General features: G+C 53.0%; 1 pseudogene; it reads right to left on the bottom strand.

The window, feature by feature from the left end:
• The window catches only part of LOC127316113 (uncharacterized), an 800,711-nt pseudogene that overhangs the window by 714,265 nt on the left and 62,725 nt on the right, over nt 1-23,721 (bottom strand).

The following is a 23,721-nucleotide window of genomic DNA, read 5'->3' as shown; positions in this document are numbered from 1 at the left end:
CCGTTGTGCATGTCAAAACGTTTTTTTTTCTCGTTTTTGAGGCCACCTAGCCCGACGAAACCGGCCAAAACATTGCGTATGGTGGCCCGGGACGTGGTGCATCTCGAATTCTCGGGTTCGCCGGCCGAGTCAACGCAAATCCGCACCGCCGAGGGATGTAGGGCCCAGATGGCAGCCTCTCTGGCATTGTTTTTTTTCTCGATCGCGCCATCTCGTTCAACGCTCTCCGATCGAGCCGTTTACGATGCAGGATCATGGGTCCCGCATGTCATCCTCTATGAACCAAAATTCTTTCTATTCTTGGATTTTGTTTGACACCCTGATTTCTGGCTACTTCCTTTTTCTTTTGATCCCTTGCCGCCTTGGAAACGTTGATACCGCTGCTGCTAAATGGGACCCACATGTCATCCTCTATGTACTATAAAACTTTCTTTTCTTGGATTTTTTTTGGAACCTCATATTTGGTCACTTGCCTTTTTCTTTCGATCCCGTGCAGCCTCTCAAACGGTGATACCGCTGCTGCTAAATGGGGCCCGCATTTCATTCTCTTTGTACAATCAAGTTTCTTTTCTTGAATTATTTTTGGCTCCTGATATTTGGTCACTTGCATTTTTCTTTCGATCTCATGCCACGTTGAGGACCCTGCAGGCTCATGGGACCCGCATGTCATCCTCTATGTACTATAAAACTTTCTTTTCTTGGATTTTTTTGGCACCTCATATTTGGTCACTTGCCTTTTTCTTTCGATCCCCTGCCGCTTCTCAAACGGTGATACCGCTGCTGCTAAATGGGACCCGCATGTCATCCTCTATGTACACTCAAGTTTCTTTTCTTGAATTATTTTTGGCTCCTGATATTTGGTCACTTGCATTTTTTTTTCGATCTCATGCCACGTTTGAAACGTTGAGGAACCTGCTGGCTCATGGGACCCGCATGTCATCCTCTATGTGCTATAAAAGTTTATTTTCTTGTGTTTTTTTTCACCCTCTGATTTTTGGCTATTTCCTTTTCATTTTGATCCCCTGCCGCCTTGGAAACGTTGAGTAAGCTGCTGACTCATGGGACCCGCATGTCATCCTCTATGTACAATCAACTTTCTTTTTCTTTTGATCTCAAGCCGCATTTGAAACGTTGAGACCGCTGCTGCTAATTGGGACCCGCATGTCATCCTCTATGTACAATAAAGTTTTTTTCTTGGATTATCTTTGGCTCCTGATATTTTGTCACTTGCCTTTTTCTTTCGATCTCATGCCGCCTTTGAAATGTTGAGTAAGCTGCTGGCTCATGGGTCCCGCATGTCATCCTCTACGAACAATAAAAGTTTCCTTTCTTGGAGTTATTTTTGACCCCTAATTTCTGGCTATTTGCCTTTTTATTTTGATCTCCTGCCCCCTTTGAAACGATGAGGACGTCATTGGCGTGTCGGTCCCACATGTCATCCTCTGTGAACAATAAAAGTTTCCTTTGATGGATTTATTTTGAACCCCTAATTAATTTCGGGATATTTCCTTTTTTTTCTTTGATCCCCTGCCGCCTTGGAATCGTTGAGGATGCTGCTGCCTCATGGGTCCCGCATGTCCTCCTCTCAGAACGGTAAATGTTTTTTTTCTTGGATTTTGTTTACCAAATGATTTTTGGCTAATTTTTCTTTCGATCTCCTGCCGCCTTTAAAACGTTGAGGACGCTGCTGGCTCACGGGTCCCACATGTCAGCCTCTATGAACAATAAACGCTGAGGATGCTGCTGCCTCATGGGTCCCGCATGTCATCCTCTTAGAACGAAAATGTTTCTTTTCTTGGATTTTGTACCAACATATTTTTCGTTTATTTTTTCTTTCCATCCCCTGCCGCCTTTAAAACGTTGACGACGCTGCAGGCTCATGGGTCCCCGATGTCAGCCTCCCCGTACAAGAAACATATGATATCTTGATTATTTTGCAGACAATAAACAGTGTATTGCGCTCTGAGCTATTTCGAACGGAAAATTAAATCTTTATTTTTACATAAACAAACTTATATGTTGAATCTCCTTGTTTTTTTTGTCTTTGCAAAGCATAGGACTTTCCTGTTTTTTTAGAAAATTCGGAACTTTCCTGTTTTGGAGTGGGCTGAAATTGTACGAGTCAAAAGGCCAAGCAGGATAGTTTGAAGACCCAGATGTCCAGATGCAGCCCAATTGAAATCTTTCTTCTTGGATTTTTTTCACCCCCTGATTTCTGGCTACTTCATTTTTCTTTTGGTTCTGTGCCGCCTTGGAAACGTTGAGACCGCTGCTGCAAAATGGGACCCGCATGTCATCCTCTACGTACAATAAAATTTCTTTTCTTGGATTTTTTTTGGCTCCTGATATTTGGTCACTTGCCTTTTTCTTTCGATCCCGTGCAGCCTCTCAAACAGTGATACCGCTGCTGCTAAATGGGACCCGCATGTCATCCTCTATGTACAATCAAGTTTCTTTTCTTGAATTATTTTTGGCTCCTGATATTTGGTCACTTGCCTTTTTCTTTCGATCTCATGCCACGTTTGAAACGTTGAGGAACCTGCAGGATCATGGGACCCGCATGTCATCCTCTATGTACTATAAAACTTTCTTTTCTTGAATTATTTTTGGCTCCTCATATTTGGTCACTTGCCTTTTTCTTTCGATCTCATGCCACGTTTGAAACGTTGAGGAACCTGCTGGCTCATGGGACCCGCGTTTTTTTTCACCCTCTGATTTTTGGCTATTTCCTTTTTCTTTTGATCCCCTGCCGCCTTGGAAACGTTGAGTAAGCTGCTAGCTCATGGGACCCGCATGTCATCCTCTATGTCCATCAACTTTATTTTCTTGGATTTTTTTGACCCCCTAATTTCTGGCTACTTTCTTTTTGTTTTGATCTCAAGCCACATTTGAAACGTTGGGACCACTGCTGCAAAATGGGACCCGCATGTCATCCTCTATGTAAATAAAGTTTCTTTTCTTGGATTATCTTTGGCTCCTGATATTTTGTCACTTGCCTTTTTCTTTCGATCTCATGCCGCCTTTGAAACTTTAAATAAGCTGCTGGCTCATGGGTCCCGCATGTCATCCTCTACGAACAATAAAAGTTTCCTTTCTTGGAGTTATTTTTTACCCCTAATTTCTGGCTACTTGCCTTTTTCTTTTGATCTCATGCCCCCTTTGAAACGATGAGAACGCTGTTGGCAGGTCGGTCCCACATGCCATCCTCTATGAACAATAAAACTTTCCTTTGATGGATTTATTTTGAACCCCTAATTAATTTCTGGATATTTCCTTTTTTTCTTTTGATCCCCTGCAGCCTTGGAATCGTTGAGGATGCTGCTGCCTCATGGGTCCCGCATGTCATCCTCTCAGAACGGTAAATGTTTATTTTCTTGGATTTTGAATAGCAAATGATTTTTGGCTAATTTTTTCTTTCGATCTCCTGCCGCCTTTAAAACGTTGAGGACGCTGCTGGCTCACAGGTCCCACATGTCAGCCTCTAACATTAAACGCTGAGGATCTTGCTGCCTCATGGGTCCCGCATGTTATCCTCTCGTAACGAATTTTTTCTTTTCTTGGATTTTGTACCAACAGATTTTTGGTTTATTTTTTCTTTCCATCCCTGCCGCCTTTAAAACGTTGACGACGTCGCCGGGCGCATGGGTCCCCGATGTCAGCCTCCCCGTATAAGAAACATGTGATATGTTGATTATTTTGCAGACAATAAATAGTGTATTTTGCTCTGAGCTATTGCAAAGGGATAAATTAAATCTTTATTTTTACATAAACAAACTTATATGTTGAACTCCTTGTTTTTTTTGTTTTTGCGAGGCATAGGACTTTCCTGTTTTGGAATGGGCTGAAATTGTACGAATCAAAAGGCGTCCAGCGGGATAGTTTGAAGGCCCAGATGGCCAGAAGCAGCCCAATTGAAATATTCCTTTTCTTGGATTTTTTGACACCCTTATTTCTGGCTACTTCCTTTTTCTTTTGGTCATGTGCCGCCTTGGAAACATTGAGACCGCGGCTGCAAAATGGGACCCGCATGTCATCCTCTATGTACAATAGAAGTTTCTTTTCTTGGATTATTTTTCGCTCCTGATATTTGGCACTTGTCTTTTTCTTTCGATCTAATGCCGACTTTGAAACCTTCAGACCGGTGCTGCAAAATGGGACCCGATGTCATTCTCTATGCACAATAAAGTTTCTTTCCTTAGATTATTTTTGGCTCCTGATATTTGGTCACTTTCCTTTTCATTTCGATCTCATGCCGCCTTAGAAACGTTGAGGAAGCTACTGGCTCATGGGTCCCGCATGTCATACTCTATGAACAATAAAAGTGTCCTAAATTGGATTTATTTTTTACCCCTAATTTATGGCTATTTGCCGTTTTCTTTTGATCCCCTGCCCCCTTTGAAACGATGAGGATGCTACTGGCTGGTCGGTCCCACATCCTCTATGAACAATAAAAGTTTCCTATGATGGATTTATTTTTGACCCCTTTTGATCCCCTGCCGCCTTGGAATCGTTGAGGATGCTGCTGCCTCATGGGTCCCGCATGTCAGCCTCTCAGAACGGTAAATGTTTCTTTTCTTGGATTTTTTTACCAACTGATTTTGGGCCTTTGTCTTTCGATCTCCTGCCGCCTTTAACACGTTGGGGACGCTGCCGGCTCATGGGTCCCGCATGTCAGCCTCTATGAACAATAAACAATTCTTTTCTTGGAGTTATTTTGACCCCTAATTTCTGGCTATTTTGCCTTTTTTTTTTGGATCCCGTGCCACCTTGGAAACGTTGAGGATGCTGCTGCCACATGGGTCCCGCATGTCAATCCCCTCAGAACGATAAATGTTTCTTTTCTTCGATTTTTTTACCAACTGATTTTTGATTTATTCTTTCTTTCGATCCCCTGCCGCTTTTAAAACTTTGACGACGCTGCTGGCTCATGGGTCCCGATGTCAGCCTCCCCGTACAAGAAACATGTGATATCTTGTTTATTTTGCAGACAATAAAAAGTGTATTTCGCTCTGAGCTATTGCAAACGGATAAATTATATTGTTTATTTTTACGTAAACAAACTAATATGTTGAATCTCCTTGTTTTTGTTTTGTTTTTGCGAAGAATAGGACTTTCCTGTTTTTGGAGTGGGCTGAAATTGTACGAGTCAAAAGGCGTCCAGCAGGTTAGAAAGCCCAGATGGCCATGCAGCCCCAGCAGGGATAAATTCTTTTTCTTTTGGTCCTGTGCCGCCTTGGAAACGTTGAGGACGCTGCTGCCTCGTGGGACCCGCATGTCATCCTCTATGAACTATAAAAGTTTCTTTTCTTGGATTTTTTTTTCACCCTCTGATTTTTGGCTATTTCCTTTTTTCTTTTGTTCCCCTGCCGCCTTGGAAACGTTGAGTAAGCTGCCGCCTTAGGGACCCGCATGTCATCCTCTATGTACAATAAACTTTCTTTTCTTGGAGTTTTTTCCCCTAATTTATGGCTACTTTATTTTTGACCCATAATTTCTGGCTATTTGCCTTTTTTCGATTGCCTGCCGCCTTAGAAACGTTGAGGACGCTGCTGGCTCATGGGTCCCACATGTCAGCCTCTTTGTACGATAAAAGTTTCTTTTGCTGGATTTATTTTTGACCCCTAATTTCTGGCTATTTGCCTTTTTCTTTCGAGCTCCACCGCCTTTGAAACGTTGATGACGCTGCTGCAAATTGGGTCCAATATGTCAGCATCTATGTGCGATAAACCTTTCCTTTCTTGGATTTTTTTTGGACACCTGATTTCGAGCTACTTGCCTTTTTCTTTCGATCTCCTGCCCCCTTTGAGAAACGTCGAGAACGATGCTGGTTCGTGGGTCCCACATGTCATCCTCTCTGAATGATAAATGTTGTGGCCGTGGCTGCAAGATAGGTCCCACATGTCAGCCTGACTGTTGAATAAACGTTTCCTTTCTCGAATTTATATTTGACCCTTGATTTCGGGCTACTTTGCCGTTTCTTTCGATCCCCTGCCGCCTTGTCAACGTTGAGGACACTGCTGCAAAATAGGTCCCACATGTCATCCTCTATGTAGAATAAATGTTTCCTTTCTTGGATTTTTTTTCTTTCGATCTCTGGCCGCATTTCAATGATGAGGACGCAGGTATTGGGCCGTTATCTCCTGAGCTAGTAGGCCCACGTAAATTATCATGTAGATTGCCGTACATTACGAGTACTTTTTTTCTATCCTGAAATCTAACCGGCGGGCGCGTGCCAGACGTACGTCCCGGGCACAACTGATGCGTAAGCTATGTGATATCAGGTGCCGTTTTCTGAAAAAATGTATCTTTTAAACCGTGCGGCGGAATTACAATCCGTTTTCACTTCTACAATCCCCACGACGAGAGCTTCGAAACTAGACCACATTTTCATATGTTTCGACGAATTTTTTAAACAAGCAACTTTGATGCGCGACAAAGCAATTTTGTTATGCAGCAAAATAACTTTGGTATGTGACAAAGCAACTTTGATATGCAACTAACATATGCATTTTTGGGTACACGAAGTCACAACTTTGATGCCCGACAACAATTTTGGTGTCAATCGGAGCATTTTCAATGTGTGACGAAGGAACTTAAGTGCCCTGCATAGCAACTTTGGCGCCCGGCGACGTAGTTTTTTAACCTTGCAGAGCAACTTTGGCGTCCGACCGAGCAAATTTAGTGTCCTGCAGAGCAACTTTGGTACTCAAGAGAGCAAATTTGGTTTGTGATGGTCTAATTTTGGCGTCCATCAAAGCAACTTTGGTGTCCACCGAATAAATTTTGATGTATGGATGAGCAACTTTGGCATCCAGCGATGCAACTTTCATTGTGAATATAGATTTACGTTGTGCAGCAAAGTTGCTTCGTCCCGCACTAAAGTTGCATCGTCTTGCATTATAATTGCTTTGTCGCACGTAGAAGTTGCTTTAGAAAAAACTTTATCAAAATACATAGAAATGAGATCTAGTTTTGAAGAGCTCACCGCAAGAAATTCAAAAGTGAAAGCGGATCTTAATTTCGACATCTTGTGCAAAATTATACTATTTTGAACATTTTCACGTCTTTCCTTCTGGTACACTTACCACCGTGTACATAATCTTTTCTTTTATATCTTTTGGAGGATGGGGCATGAATTTTCCTTATTTAAAGGTGTGCCAAGATTAACCAACGAGCACGCGTGTGCTCGCTAGACGTGCCCTTTTTCTATTGGTAAGGTTTTTTTTGAGAACTTTTTATTGGTAAGGTGGTACATAGGGGTACCCTTACAAAAAAAAAATGTGGTACATGGAGCAGCGCTGGAACCCTGATCGTTACTGAAGTCATTTGCGCCTAATAGCGCGAGCTTAGCTAATTTTTGAAGAAAAAAAAGATGTCCGGCGTGGTATTTAAAACAATGATCTTCATGTCTGCTACTCCACCAAAAAACAGACCAGTATGTATTCATCACAATACGGGTAGCTAATTTAGGAAAAATGTGTTCATCACGGGATTCAAACAAAGATCTTCATCTCTGCTAAATTTTAATTTCACCAAAAACCGAACAGCGTGTGTTCATGACGTTAACTTCATGAACACTATGGTTTCTCTATAAAATAAGGTCACCATCCGTTCCTTTACTGAAGGCATTTGCGAAAAGTGTCTTTGGCTCATGGGCACCAGTGCTCCTGCTGTTTAAAAAAAATCAAAAATCATACATATTTGTTTCAAAAAAATCTGGAAATAAATGCAGACATAATAAATAAAGTAACCTACAAGCGTGTAAAATTTTAATATGAAATTCTTTATATTGTAGACTACACAAAGAAGACAAAATCTGTTGAAATTTGGAGATCTGAAATATGCATACCCAGATCCACACGTTTGTTATTTTTGGGTAGCCCAGAATTTTTTGTATTTGAAACTGAAATTTTGCACGCTTATGGGACAATTCATTAGCTACACCATGATTTTTTTTCTAATTTTTTTTAAACACATAAATATGTTTTTTATTTTTTCTAAAATAGCAGGAGCACTGGTGCCCAAGAGCACCAAATCTCTTAGGCATTTGCGCCTAATAGCGCGAGCTTAGCTAATTTTTGAAGAAAAAAAGATGTCCATTGTGGTATTCAGGACAAATATCTTCATGTCTGCTACTCCACCAAACAACAGACCAGCATGTATTCATCACAATACGGGTAGCTAATTTGTGAAAAATATGTTCAGCACGGGATTCAAACAAAGATCTTCATCTCTGCAAAATTTTGATTTCACCAAAAACCGAACAGCGAATGTTCATGAGGTTAAGCTCACGAACACTATGTTTTCTCTATAAAATAAGGTCACCATCCGTCTCTTATTTCTCAAGGAAAAACAGGTGGAAGTGTTGGGACGAACCACATGGGTGCTTCAGCTCTATGTTCAATCTTCTCTTTTTTGTACTGCAATCTTGAGCCTATGGCAAGACCTCCATTGATGTGCATTCTGCACCAATTTGGCCTTGGACGTATCCATGTATCACGGGCGCGATTGTGGGTAGCAAAGACACAGTCAGGTTTGAACAATTGGAAATCTGGTTCTGCAGCATCTGCGTCGATTGGCGGGGGTAGCATGAAAATTGGGTGATTGAGTCCAAGAAATAAAGAATGCCCCTTCAAATGGTTCAATCTTTCCCACCTTGCCTCTTCTACAGTGTCCAAGGTATGGGCAGATCTCAAGAAAACGTAGCACCGTACCAAAGGATAAGACCTCAGCTTGTTACCCATATGTAATATTGGAGGACCGAGGATGGGCCGATAACCCTTAACCTGAATCCACGCGAGATCAGATTCACCAGTAATGGACTCTGCTCTCATTGGTGCCAGGAACCAAGTGCGCTGGTCAGAAAATCCAAGAAATACATCTTCATCTTCATCATTATGATTATCACCATCATTATCTAATTCTTCATCATCTAATTCTTCTTCATCTAATTCGTCTTCTTCTAATTCTTCTTCTTCTAATTCTTCTACATCAGCATCATTATCTTCATTGGCACCTCCATCGCCTTGAGCCACATTTTTTTCATCATCTTCCATGACAGCATCTCCCTCGATTTGAGCCAAAATTGCAGCCGCTTCTGCTTCTTCATCTTCAATGACAGGGGCTTCAATGAGACGCGGGGCTGCATGTGTCCCTGCAATGCACAAAGATCAACCACAATGCAGCAAGTAGGAACTACACTGTAAATTATCTCTTCTCTTCTATCTTCTATCTTCTATCTTCTACTACTATAAGGCACCAGTTTTGAACAAGACATGTAGCAGCAATTCCAACTGTTGGTGTCCAAAATCTAACGGTTGGGATTAGAGGTATTCGCGTGAAAAAAATACCACACCAGTGTCCACGTGTTTCTAGAACCGTCATGTTTCCATTATGAAGAAAAATCAGAGCAGTCTCACACCGATATCACACGTCCCACTTGATAGTGATTAAGAAAGGTTCCAATTTTTTGTTCATATTTCTAAACTGTATGCTCACACTTATTTTGATGGTATAACCAAATTACTAGTTGTATTGAAAGTTTGAACAACATTTAGAACGCAACTTACATCAGTATTGTGAATCGTAATTGGTCCAACATGTGCAGCATGCCATTTACTAGTTAAGACATAAAACAAAGACTCACCCCAGGTATATGGATCCCAAACCAGAACATCTCCATACGGATATGTAACTGCGTATACACGATGCAGGTGTGAACTTGTACCATATCCAGGAATGCCCATGGCATCGACATAGCTGGTTCCTTCAAAGAATTTGGGGTTTCCCAGGATCTTCCACTCCTTTTCTAGGGGCGCTTGTAGGATAGCGATCAAGTAGTCAAATACAACGATTACCTCGTAATGCCATGGCCCTGCTAGATCATCTTTGTACGGCCTCTTGACGATCCGTACTTTGAGCAGTTCCAAACTTTTATCTATTTTGTATTTGAAGATGAATGGTCGGCTGGCATTCCACCATTCACGAGTAGGGCCCAAAGAAATTCCTGCATCTTGCAGAGATGGAAGAGGTATAATAGTATCTGATATGTATATGTTGCGGATCGTCAAGTGCCCGTCCTGCTGGACAAATGCCACCCAGTCGCCGTTACAACCCACCCAGTGCATGGGTCCATGTCCATCCAGTTCCTCCTTGGTATGGATAAATGCTGGAACTGTCGGCTTGTCTAATGGCATCAGCAACGCGTGAATGCCCTGCAAATAGGATTTGTTTTAAAATTGTCTATGCATGCAAGGTATTCGACAGAATGAAGAGCGGATTGTGCAGAACTGACGCACAGATGCAATGGATAAATAAAGCAATTCCGAAGAGTACATGTGCATAGTGAAGGCAGCAAACCTTACAGTACTCCCAAATTAGGTGATGATGTTGAGTCTAAATATATGCATGATGTTTGGCAGTAAGAAAAATTGATTGAAAAAACACAACCTGAAACGAGATGAGTAAATAAATAAATACTCTTACAGTATTGTCGCGGTCGTCTGGCCATGTCTCGGGGTCGCAGTGGAGCAGGCTCGGTACACCGAACAGAACCTTATGCGCTCCGCGAATGGCATGCCGCATGCCGATCATGCCTCGAGCGAGGCGACCAGTGCTGAGGATATCCGCCCGCTCGGCTATGTTCTCCACCAGTGGGTAGTGGAGGTTGCCCCACCCCATGGACTGGTGGTAGCAATCAGGAATCTCCTCAACCTTACGCTTCTGCTTCATTGGAGTCGGTAATCTAATGCAAGGGAGAGAGGGGTGAATGGGAGAAAGAGACAGAAGAGGGTTTTTTGGAGAAGATGCAGTAGTACTACGATACTAGGAGGTGGAGATGCGGGGCATATGTTTCCGGGGGAGAGGAACCACTATTTCCCTTCTACGGAGTAAAAAAAATAACTGCACTTGCTCATTAGAACTTGGGGCGGGGATATAGTGGTAACAGATTCCGAGGTATTGACCAACTTTCCCTCACCTTGACCCCACGTGGTTGTGACCCGAGATAATTTTCTTTTTGATGAACCTGATATACTTATTATAGTACTAAAATATTACAAGTATATACCTTGTATATACCAATATTATTATTTTAAGGACTTTTGTTCCATGAGCAACAACTTCCCTGTCGTGGTATCGTCACGGCATATGCCATAGGGTGGCTAATCGAAGTGGTTCCTGAGAGATCTCACGGCGGTATCCGGATGCGGGTATGGGGACGAGCGACACGGCGACGTACCCAGGTTCGAGGCCCTCCGATGGAGGTAACACCTCTACTCCTGCTAGAGTGTATATGATGATCACACAATACAATGGTGCTCCTAGAGCTGTGTCCGGCTGCTCCTGGGAGGCTAAGGGAGACGATGGTCTCTCTCACAGGGCAGCGCTAAGGGTGGAATGGAGGGAGAATGATCGATCCCCTGCACGAGAGCGGGTAGTGCGGCTTATATAGGCGCCGGCACTTTACATATAAGACCCTATAGTCTACTGGCCGGCTTGGCCGGCTCCGGCTTCCGCTCCCTCCCGAGGCGGTGACGTCAGGAGCCGTTGAGGCATCATGGCCTGTCCCATCCGGCTGCCAAGGTCAGCGGTATGGAGAGGAGGTGTCCCTGTCGCCGTCAGCCACTGTAGCCAGTACGGATCGTCGTAGACCATGATGGCCTGTCCGGCGCGTGGCACTATTGCTCCACAGTGCCCCGCGCTTTACGAAGGATGAAGTCAGCGTGGACTTTGGGAACCCAGATCACCAACCCGGTTCCTTCCAGTGCAAGACTCGCCAGCCTCGAGTCGGTCTGAGGTACAAACCCCCAGTCGGATATGGCTTGTAGAAGCCGGCCCAGCTACAGCATTGGTGGCCGTAGCCAGGCCGACTAGGACCTAGAGCCAGCCGGCTTCCAGACCAGCCGGCCACGGCGCCAGCCGGCTGCTCCTCAGCCGGCCTTTGCCGTGAGCCGGCCAGTGGCCAGCCGGCTGCTCCGCGTCCATTGCCCTACCCGGGGTCTTCCCCCCGACATTAGCCCCCGAAGCTGGCAAGGTCCTGCGTTTAGAAGGACCTAGGCAGGTTTTCCTGGCTTCTCGAATATACTTGACGGCACTTGGAGGGGCCGACTGAGAATTTCCATTCAGCCGGCTGCGCCCTCATCCGGCTCGTTCCTGCCGGCTGCTTCTAGCCGGCCGCTATTTACACTTACGCAGCTTTTGCTTTCTCGCAAGTTCTGGTGGTGTCTCCGCCTTGCTGGATGGCTTTTTGTCCGAGTAGAACTTATTGTCCGGCTCCGGCTTGCGGCGCGCCGGAGTCTCCGCCGCCTCGGGTCCTGCACCCGACTTGACCGGTCTGACGCCTGGGCTCTGCGGTCGGTTCATCTGGTCACATCAATGTCCCCTCCGGATTCGATGCGGTCGTGGGCGACGTGGTGTGGCGGTTTCCAGTAACAGTAGCGGTCGTGGGGGAAGTTAATGCGCAGAGGATCCGGGTGACGTGGCCACGATCGCCACTTGGAGGCCAACCGTCCGCCGCGGTCGGCTATAAATGCCGCGGGGGAGGGTACCGAGGCGGCCACTTGCCCCACTTCGTCTTCCTCGCGCTCCCGTTCCTCTTCGCTCTCTCCTTCGCGCCCGAGCCCGTTGCTGCTCCGGCGAACACCTCCCGCTGGCGAACTCCGGCGAGCGAATCTCCGCCGATCCGCCGCCGCTACTCCGTCGAGCCTGCGCCACGGGGCCCCGCGTTTCAACGGAGCGTCCTCAGCCGCCGTCGTCGCCGCCGCCGTCGCAAGGCTCTTCTTCGCCCTTTCGTCTCTCGTGGTCATCTTCTTCTTCTTCCTCGACAATGGCCTCCGCCAGCGGATCATGGAGGGGTTCGTCCATGCGGGAGGACGACATCGAGCGGCTGGTGCGCCTCCGCCAGATCCCGCGGTCGGTGGTCACGCGGGTGCCCGGCGAGGAGACGGAGCCCGAGCCGGAGCCCGGCGAGCGCGTCGTCTTCGGCGCGCACCTCGATCGCGGGCTGGGCCTACCGGCTTCCACATTCTTCCGCCAGTTCCTCGACAACTTCGGCCTGCAGCCGCACCACCTGCCGGCCAACGCCTGCGTCCTCCTCAGCTGCTACGTGGCATTCATGGAGGCCTACGCCGGCTTGTGGCCGGATATCGACTTCTGGAGCCGGCTGTTCTACCTCAAGGCGCAAACCACCGAGGGCCGCCTGCGGGCCTACGGCGCCGCCTCGATCTACACCCGGCCTGGTACGCCTTTCCCCAAAATCCCCACCGTTGACTCGGTGAAGAATTGGCAAATGTCGTTCTTCTACGTGCGCAACGAGGGGCAGCTCGTCGACCGGATCAACTTGCCGGAGTTCAACCCGGCTCCTCCAGTCGGCCGGATCAACTGGAGCTACAACGCCCGCACGGCGGACCCGGACGCTGAAGTGAATCAGCTCTGGGACTTCCTGGGGGCGGCCGTCTCGAACGGGCTGACCGCCGAGGACCTCCTCTGCACCATCGCCGAGCGCCGGGTGCTGCCGCTCCAGATGCGCACCCACAAAATTGGGCATATGTCCGGCCGGTTCGACCCGAACCGGACGTCCAAGGCGCTGCTCTCCAAGGCCCAGGTGGCCAGCCGGGTGAATAACATCACCAAGGCGAACATGCCGGACGAATGGTACTACGGGCTGGCGCCCCACGACAGGGACCACCAACCCGAGCGGGTAAGCTTTGTGTTTTCGCCGGCTTCCGGCTTGCGGCTGCGAGGCCGACTTCCGGCTTGTTGTTTGCTCATGTTTTCTGTTTTTCTAGCTTTTTGAGCGCCAGAACGCCGAGGACGGCGACCTGGCGACGAGGAGGTGGACGCCGGATCACGTCGATCCGGCTGACCAAGCCGGCGACCAGGCCGGCGACGACGACCTGCTGCAGGCGCCTGATCTAGGCGGCCAGGGGGAGCACAATCCGCCCCCTTCACCGGAGCAGCAGGAGGACGAGGAGCCGGCGACGTCCGCCACGGGGCCAATCCCCGCCGTGCCTCTGCGCGCAAGGCCGCCAAGCACCACGGCGACTTCGGCGCCCAAGGGGAAGAAGCGGGCCAGCGAGCCTCGCTCTACCGCCGCCTTGGAGGCGAAGGCGAAGAAGCTCCGCCGGCAGCAGCCGAAGAAGGTTCCGGAGCAGGCCGGGTGAGCTCTCTTTCTCTTTCTTGTTTGATTCCTTTTCTTTCCTTACTCTATATGCTTATCTTCTCCTTGTTTTTCCGGCTAGGGCCCCCATCAAGTTTGCCCAGGGCGGCGGCTCCCGGCAGACTCCGCGCGTTGTGTCGCCGCCTCCGCGCCAAAGGAGGGAGCCGACGCCGCAGCCTTCCTCGCGCGCACCTACGCCGCCGCCGCCTGCGGGTACTCCGCCTCCCTCAGGGGCGCCTTCCTTTGCCGTGCCGCTGGCCTCAGCGCCTGATCGCGGCACGCGGGCCGAGCCGACGCGGCAGCCGACGCTGGATGACATGTTCCCGCGCCGGACCCGTCTTCGGACCCAGCCGCTGGGGCCGGCCGGGGCATGCCGCCTTCGACCGGAGCCGGAGCCGGTAGGGCTGCACCGCCCGCGACCGAGCCGGAGCCGGCAGGCTGCGCCGCCTGCGACCGGAGCCGGAGCCAGGCCGAGCGTGGTGGTGCTGGATGAGAGCCCGGAGGGGGCACCTCAGGCGCCGGAGACGGCTGCGCCGGCTGGGCCATCTGCTGCGCCCGGAGCGTCGCCACCGCCGGAGCCGACGATAGAGGAGCCGGCCAGGCAGGAGCCGGCAAGGGATGAGCCGGCGCGCACGGAGGGCGCCGACTCGCGCGCGCTGGTGAGGACGGGAGCTCCATCGGCGCCGCAGCAGGGCCTGCATGTGGCCAAGGGTGCTCTGCTGCTGCACGTGCCGTCCGCCTCCGACTCCAGCCTTGGCTCGGCTGGCACTATGGAGCAGGCGTGGCTCCGCGCCGACTCCTACGAGGTGACCAGCCGGGAGGGGAACCCCGGCCAAGCATCGGTGGAGATGTTCTTCTCCAGCCTGCAGGCCAACCTCAAGGCCAGGGCTGCTGAGGCCGCGGCCAACGTCGCCAAGGTGGAGGAAGCCGGCAAGGTGAGCTTCATCTGTTTTTTGATTTGGTTATCATCCTGGTAGCCCTCCGAGGCATGGGCCGGCTGCTTGGAGCCGGCCCGGGTTTCGCCTAGCTGACTGATTTTCTTTTTTCCTTAGGCTGTGATGGATCGGCGCACCACTCTGTACAACCGCGCCGTGACCCACTACCACAAGGCCAAGCTGGACCGCGCCGACTTGGCTCGCGAGCTGGAGGCCGTCAAGGGTAAGATCTTGCTTCTCCCGACTCGATGTCTTCTTTCTTTTTAGTCTTGGTTGGCTGACATTTCTTTCCGGCTGTCTTGCAGTTGAAGCCGCCAAGGTCCCGCGGCTGGAGGCGGATCTCCGGGCTGCTCGCGCCCAGTGCGCCGAGAGCGAGGAGGCGGGCCGATCTGCAGCCGCCAAGCTCAAGGTGGCTGAGGGGGAGCTGGTGCGGCTGCGCCTGCTGGAGCAGAACCATCTCACTGAGCTCGCCTCCCTTAGGACGGCGGAGAAGGAGAAGGTGGAGGATCTGAGTCGACGGCTGACTGAGGTGGAGAAGCAGCGGCTTGCGCTGCAGGAGGAGGTCACCACCAAGTCCACGGAGCTGACGGCTACCGCCAAGCGCTGGACGGACGAGATTGGCGCGCTTGATCGCGGCTTGTCGGGTGAGTGCATCTCTATGTTCCTTTCCCTTTGCCGGCTTTCGGCTGTCGGCTGCCGGCTTTTCGTTGCTTGCGTGACGCAGAAACTTCTGATTTCTTCGCTATCTCCATTTTTGGGCTAGGGGCAGTCGGTTCTTGCCGGCTGCCGCCAGGCTTTTCCTTTTGTCTTAGGACTTCGAAAATTTGCATTTTTCAGCTTATTTTGGCTTCGATGATTTCTGACTTGCTTCTTCTTGCAGCAGCCTTCCCGGAAACGCAGGATGCGGCGTTAGCAGCCGTTGGCGTTGCGCGCGAGTCCAGGAGGCGGGTGACTGGCGAGGGCAGCTCGGAGTACTTCACCATGGAGGACTATATGGCGTCCATGGCTGCCCGCATCGAGCCCATCACCAAGCTTGGCTGGGAGCTCCGGAAGGCGGCTGAGGAGCTGGTGCCGATGCTGTGGCCCGCGGAGGCGGTGCCGCAAGATATGTCCAACCTCGTCTCCTTGATGGAGCGGGCGCCGGATCGCTTCCTCGACTGGAAGGAGTCGGCCACGCGCGCTGGTGCCGACATGGCGCTGTCCTTCGTCCTCTCTTGGTACAACGAGGTGGACCTGGGGCAGCTCGAGTTCCGGCGAGCCGGCGTGGAGGACAAGCTCCCAGCCGAACACAAGACCGCCCGGCTTGCCCGAGCCAGCGCCATCGCCGACTTCGTCGACAAGGGCGTCTTCGTCGCGAACCCGAACCCTCCATCCGATGAGGACTATATGGAAGATGAGGAGGCGGAAGACGCGCCCGAGGACGACCCGGCAGCCGGCTCCGCTGACGCCCCTCCGGCTTAGTTTACCTGCTTCTTTTGTTGCTCATGCAAGACAATTTATTAAATCCCCGGCATGCCGGGTGCACATGTATGAATATTATCGTCCTTTCGTTATGTCACACTTTAATGTGTTTGTTAATCATTTGTGTGCCGAGTTGCTTTCTTTCGACTCGTTCGCTTTTTCCCATCCGCCCCACTCTTTGGCTGTGCTCTTGCCGGTCGTACGTCCGACTTGCGATCCGTCGCCGGATCAAGAGCGGGCCGCTGGGTGAGGCCGACAGTATTTCGGTCGAACGAGCTGAATTCGGCAATCCGGCACTTTTATGAAAAGTTGCAAGTCAACTCACTTTTACTCTTTCCCTTAGTCGTTTTTCGCGTGCCGGCTCCCTAGGCCTTACTCCCGCCAGCCGGACAGCCGGGTTGCGGTCTGTAGCTGGATCGGAAGCCGGCTGTCGGAAACCGGATCACGTTACTGAGCCAACCGCGTGAAAGGGTTCAAGCCAACTGGCGAAACGAAGTAGAGTACGCGAAAAACTTGTCGGAAACGGCGCTCTTGGCGCGTGCTTTTTCATAGCTTACAAAAGGGATACAAGGGATACATACATTCCTGCTCTCATGTGTAAAATGGGCGGAGTAAGTTGACATTCCAGGGACGTTTAGTCTCCTCGTCAGCCTTGTCCGGCTTGTTTTTCTTAGCCTCTTGGGCATCTATGAGATAGTAGGAATCGTTGCCTACTGCCTTGCTCACGATGAAGGGACCCTCCCATGGGGATGATAGTTTGTGCTGTCCGGCTGTCCGCTGGATCAGCAGGAGCACTAGGTCTCCTTCTCGGAATGCTAAGGGCTGGACCTTCCGGCAGTGATAGCGTCGGAGGCTTTGCTGGTAGATAGTAGATCTAGACGCAGCCAGCAGCCGGGCCTCTTCGACCAGGTCAACTCCATCTTCGCGAGCTTCTTTGGCTTCGGCTTCTGTGTAGAGCTTGATCCTTGGCGCGTCGTGCTCGATATCAGTCGGCAGGACGGCTTCGGCCCTGTATACGAGGAAAAATGGTGTGAAGCCGACTAAGCGGTTTGTCGTTGTGCGCAGGCTCCACAGCACATTGGGCAGTTCTTCAATCCAGCAGCCGGCCGCTCGCTCAAGCGGCTCCACCAGCCGGGGCCGGATGCCGGCTAGGACTAAGCCGTTAGCCTTTTCCACTTGTCCATTGGACTCTGGGTGCGCCACAGAAGATAGGGCCATCCGGATCCCCATTTCCCCGCAATAGCGAGAGAAGATGCCTTGGGAGAAGTTGCTGCCGTTGTCGGTGATGATGCTGTGGGGGTAGCCGAATCTCACAATGATTTCCTTGAGGAATGTGACGGCTGTGGAGCCGTCCAGCTTCTTGATTGGCTTGGCTTCGATCCACTTGGTGAATTTGTCAATCATCACCAAGAGATGTGTCATGCCGCCTCGCGCTGTTTTGAACGGACCCACCATATCCAAGCCCCATACGGCAAATGGCCATGTGATGGGGATGGTTTTCAAGGCGGAAGCCGGCTGGTGTCTCTTTTTTGCGAAGCGCTGACAGCCGTTGCACTTCTTCACCAACTCTTCTGCGTCTCTGAGCGCAGTCGGCCAGTAGAAACCTTGCCGGAAGGCTTTGGCCACTATGGCTCTGGATGAGGCGTGATGTCCGCACTCTCCTTGATGGATTTCCCGTAGGAGTTCAATCCCTTCAGCCGGCTCGACGCACCGCTGGAACACCCCACTTACGCTGCGTTTGTACAGCTGGTGGTTGATGATTGTGTAGGCCTTGGCCCTTCTCTCAATCTGCCTGGCCTGGACTCTATCGTCAGGCAGCACACCGTCGGTGAGGTAGGAGAGGAATTCTTGTGCCCATGAAGGTACGCATCTTATCTCGAATACGCTGACCAACAGGGCCTCCTGCATGGGAACTTCCGGATTCGACTGCATGGTCGCCGGGTTCGGCTTGCTAGCCGGCGGGTTCGGCTTGCTAGCCCCCGAGTTTGGCGATGAAGCCCCCGGGTTGGACTGAGAAGTCCCCGGGTTCGGCATGGTAGCCGGCGGGTTTGGCTTTGAAGCCCCCGACTTGGGCGATGAAGCCCCCGGGTTCGACTGAGCAGCCCCCGGGTCAGCCGGCACGAATATTGAATCCGAGTCGGGTGACGGTATGATGGACAGCTTCTTGAGAACCGCCAAGGCGATGCCCGGCGGAATGGCTTGCCGGGTTGAGCCAATCTTGGACAAGGCGTCAGCCGCCTCGTTGTTTGCCCGTGGCACGTGGTGGAATTCGCAGCCGTCGAAGAAGCCGGATAGCTGCTGGACATGGAAGCGGTATGAGGCCATGTTGGCGTCCTTCGCGTCCCAGTCGCCAGATGCTTGTTGTATGACCAAGTCAGAGTCGCCGAAGCAGAGTATGCGACGCACGCCAATCTCCTTGGCCAGCTTCAGCCCATGGATGAGCGCTTCATATTCCGCCACATTGTTGGATGCGGCGAAGTGGATCTGCAGGACGTAGTCCAGCCGGTCTCCCTTGGGAGAGGTGATGACGATGCCGGCTCCCAAGCCGTTGCGCATCTTCGAGCCGTCAAAGTGCATCTTCCAATGTGTGGAATCCGGCACAGGCGGCAGGTATTGCATCTCAGCCCAGTCGATGAAGAAGTCCGCGAGGATCTGCGACTTGATGGCTGTGCGTGGCTCGTAGAGGATGGTGTGGGCGGCTAGCTCCAGGGCCCACTTGGCAACCCGGCCGTTGGCATCCTTGCTGCCGATGATTTCCGCCAAGGGCGCTGTGGCAACCACCTTGATGGGGTGCTCTTGGAAGTAGTGCTTGAGCTTCTTGGCCGCCATGTAGACGCCGTAGGTGACCTTCTGGTAGTGGGGGTAGTTTTGCTTCGACTGGGAGAGCACTTCGCTAAGGTAATAGACTGGGCGCTGGACCAGCTGCTCCCTGCCGTCTTCTTTGCGTTCCACCACCAGGACAACGCTAACCACTCGATTGGTGGCTGCGATGTACAGCAGCATCGGCTCCATTGAAGCCGGCGTTGCAAGGATTGGCGCGGTTGAGAGCACGCGCTTCAAGTCACGGAAAGCTTCATCCGCCTGCGGTGACCAGACGAATTTGTCCGCCTTCTTCATCAATTGATACAGGGGCAGTGCCTTCTCCCCAGCCCGACGAAGCGGCTCAAGGAAGCCAGGCAGCCAGCGAACTTCTGGACGTCCTTGAGGCACTACGGCAGTTCCATCTTCTCCAGGGCACTGATCTTCTCTGGGTTGGCTTCGATTCCTCGCTGAGAGACGAGGTAGCCAAGGAGCTGGCCAGATGGCACGCCGAATGTGCACTTGGCCGGGTTGAGCTTCATCCGAAATCTTCTCAGATTGGTGAAGGTTTCTCTCAGGTCATCAAGGAGGGTAACCGTCTCCTTGGTCTTTACAACGACATCATCCACGTATGCGTGAACGTTTCTGCCGATTTGATCCTGCAAGCATTTTTGCATGCACCTTTGGTAGGTGGCGCCTGCATTTTTCAAGCCGAACGGCATAGTCGTGTAGCAGTAATCCCCATACGGGGTAATGAACGAAGTCTTTATTTGATCAGCCGGATTCAAAGGAATCTGGTGGTAGCCTGAATAGGCATCTAGGAAAGACAACAGTTCACAGCCGGCAGTCGAGTCTATACCTTGATCTATGCGCGGCAGGGGGAAGGGGTCCTTCGGGCACGCCTTGTTGAGGCTGGTGTAGTCGATACACATGCGCCAGGAGCCGTTCTTCTTCAAAACTAGGACTGGGTTTGCCAACCAGTCCGGGTGCAGCACTTCCATGATGAAGCCGGCTGCCAGCAGCCGGGCGATTTCTTCACCGATGGCCTTCCTTCTTTCTTCGGCGAAGCGCCTGAGAGGCTGCTTCACCGGCTTGGCTTCAGGCCGGACGTGGAGGTGGTGCTCAGCCAACTCCCTCGGCACACCCGGCATGTCTCTTGGAGTCCATGCGAAGATGTCCCGATTCTCACGGAGGAAGCTGGTGAGCTCGCTTTCCTATTTCTTGCTCAAGCCGGCACCGATGGTGACGTACTTGTCCGGCTGCGCCGGGTCCAGCAGGATCTTCTTGGTGTTGTCAGCCGGCTGGAAGTGAGTCGTCCCAGCCGGGTTGCCTGCAGCCGGCATGTCTGTCTGCGCGGCCTTGGCGAGGGCGACGGCGTCGTGGATGAGCTGCTTCTCGGTGGCGATGACCAGCGTCTGGGCCATCTTGGAGCTCTGCGTGGCGCAGTCCATGGAGCGGCGATAGTCGCCGGCTATGGTGATGACCCCCTTGGGGCCAGGCAGCTTCATCTTCAGGTACCCGTAGTGGGGCACCGCCATGAACTTGGTAGGGACTCACGAGGTCCACCACCTCGAACTCGATTCTCTCGGTGCGGAAGTGGTCCGGCTTCCCGAACATCACCTCCAGCGTGATCCGGCCGATCGGCTGGCAGCAGTGGCCTGGCACGATGCCATGGAAGACGGTGGGAGTGGGGCGCAACTCGGCCTCCTGGATGCCCAGCTCGCGGGCGGTGTCGCGGTAGAGGATGTTGATGCTGCTGCCGCCGTCGATGAGGACGCGCGAAAAACGCACGCTGCGCCGGGTTGTGCCGATGGTGGGGTCGAGGACCATGGCGTAGCTGCCCGGCTTCGGTAGGACAGCCGGTGTGTCGCGGCGATCAAAAGTGATGGCCTGCTCTGACCAGTTTAGGTACTGGGGGACCGGCGGTATGACCGCGTTGACCTCGAGGGAACGGCTCTGCTGGCTCGTCTTGTCCTCGGGCTCGGAGGTGAAGATGATGTAGGTAGCATCTTCGGCCAGATATCGGCCGCCATGGTGCAATTGGTTAGCCTCGTGGTGCTCGAGGTTGGCGTTCTCTGCGCCGGCTTGGCCACCCGGCCCGCCGGCTGGTGGAGGCGGGGGTGGAGGCGGGAGAGGTTCACCGCTCGTCAGCCGCTTCATGAAGTGGCAGTCGCGGGTGGTGTGGTTGGAGGGGTTCTTGCCGCTGTGGTACTTGCACGGCGAGTCGAGCATCTGCTCGAAGGTGTACTTCGGCTTCCATTGCCGGTCTTGCTTCTGGCGGCGGCTGCCGCCTGCCGCGTTGTCTGCTACGGCGGCTATGTGGGCGGAGCCGTACCGGCGGTCCGGCTGGTCGCTGTGACGCTTGCCACGGTAGTTGTCTCGCCGGCTGCCATGAGAGGCGCCCTCGGCCGGCTTGTTGTTGTCCCTTCTGGCGGGGGCCGGCGAAATGTCAGCCGGCGCCTTGCCGGCTTCCTCAGCCAGCGCGTACTTGTCGGCGATGGCCATCAAGGCGGCCATCGACTTGGGGTCGCTGCGGCGCAACTTGTGCCACAGCATGGTGTTGGGCCGACAGCCTCCCATGAAGAAGCTGATGGCCTGGATCTCGTGCACGCCCTCGCAGGAGTTGCGCATCTCGCACCAGCGCGTTAGGTACGCGCGATCCGTCTCGTCGGGGCCCTGCTTGCACATCTCAAGCTGTTGGGGCCGACCGGGCCGGCGGTAAGTGCCGGTGAAGTTGCTGATGAAGGCTGCTTCGAAGTCCAGCCAGCCGTTTATGCTGCCGGCTGGCAGGTTGTTGAGCCATGTGCGGGCGGAGCCGACCAGCATGAGGGGGGAGTAGCGCACAGCCCAGCGCTTGTTTCCTTTGGCGATGCCGACTGCGGTGGAGTAGTCCTGCAGCCAGTCCTCCGGCTTGGCGGTGCCGTCGTACTTGGGGGTGTCGCGGGGGAGCACGAAGCCCTCGAGCGTGGGCTCGTTGGCGATGCGGGGCCCGAAGCACTTTGGGCCGGCTGGAGCTTCTTCTTCCGCAATGCAGGATTCGACCAGCCGGTCGAGGCATTCTCGGGCGTCGGCGGGCTCGATGCGCGGGCCCAGCCGGGAGCGTGCCGGCTGGCGTGCGCCGCTTGCTTCTGGAGCCGGCCGGTGCTGGCGGCGGGGCTCGGAGCCTTGCTCCTGGTTCCGGCTTGGAGGAGGCCGGCTGCGGCTGCTGCCGCCTGGCTGGTGGCTCGGCCGGCTCGAGCTTGCGTGGGTGGCCCGGGAGTCACGGTGCCGGCTTGGTACTGGGGAGGCGGACTCGGCCGTGTCCCTGGTGCCTTCCCTGTCGTTGCCTGCAGCTCCACGAGCGTGAGAAGCTCTGGGGGCATTGACATACCTGGGGTCGGCCGCCTGCCTGGTGGCTGCGTTGAGCAGCTCAGTCACCCGCTTGGTCTGGCGGCGTAACTCTTCGCCTTCGAGGCGGTTCAGCTCTTCTGCGGCGGCTTGTGCCGCGCGCATGTTCTTGTCGGGGGTGTTGTAGACGGGTAGCTCCGCGGACGGAGCCGGCGAAGGAGCGCCGTCGCGGGCGATCTCGGCGCCAAGGTCGCGGCCCCTGCGGCGGATCTGGCCGGCTCGGCTTGGCTCGTCGCCGCACAGGTGAGGCCGTGGGCGCGGTTGTACTCGCGCTGGGTGATCTCCATCTGGCGCTTAGCAGCAGCCAGTTCTTCTGTTTGCTTGAGGAGGAGCTGGCGGTGCGCCTCCAAATCCGCCTCGATGGCGGTGGGGTCGCCGCCAGGCGTGAGCGGGGTGCTCAGTTTCGCCCGGACTTCGTCCAGCCGGGACGGTGGCGGTGGCGCCTTCGCGCCAGAGCCGGAGGCGTTGGGGTCGATGTTGCGCTCCAGGTTGGGGCCGCGGGTGCGCGGGTTCTTGACGGGGAGCTCCTCGCCAGCCATCATGACTTGCACGACGGCGGGGCTGACGGGAGCGCTGCTGCCGGCTCGCGGAGGAGGGCTTGCGCAGCGCAGCACCTGCCGCGGGTAGCGCGGCGGTGCGACGGTGGCGACGTAGACGTCGTGGCCACCGAAGGAGATGACGCTGCCGCCGGCTGGGAAGGGCCGGTCGGCGAAGCAGCCAGCATTGTCGCTGACGCAGTCGAGGGAGCCGAACCTCCAGATCAAGCCTGAAGCGACTCGCTCGCCGGTGGTGATGGTGAGGCCCGTCCGGATGAAGACACCGGCCGAGGATGCTGAAGGCCCCACGGTGGGCGCCAAATGTCGTGGTATCGTCACGGCATATGCCATAGGGTGGCTAATCGAAGTGGTTCCTGAGAGATCTCACGGCGGTATCCGGATGCGGGTATGGGGACGAGCGACACGGCGACGTACCCAGGTTCGA

Source organism: Lolium perenne, chromosome 7 (genome assembly GCF_019359855.2).
Source record: "Lolium perenne isolate Kyuss_39 chromosome 7, Kyuss_2.0, whole genome shotgun sequence".
Classification (NCBI taxonomy): domain Eukaryota; kingdom Viridiplantae; phylum Streptophyta; class Magnoliopsida; order Poales; family Poaceae; genus Lolium; species Lolium perenne.
The sequence above is the reverse complement of the archived record's forward strand: the minus strand, read 5'-3'. Positions and strand labels throughout refer to the sequence as shown.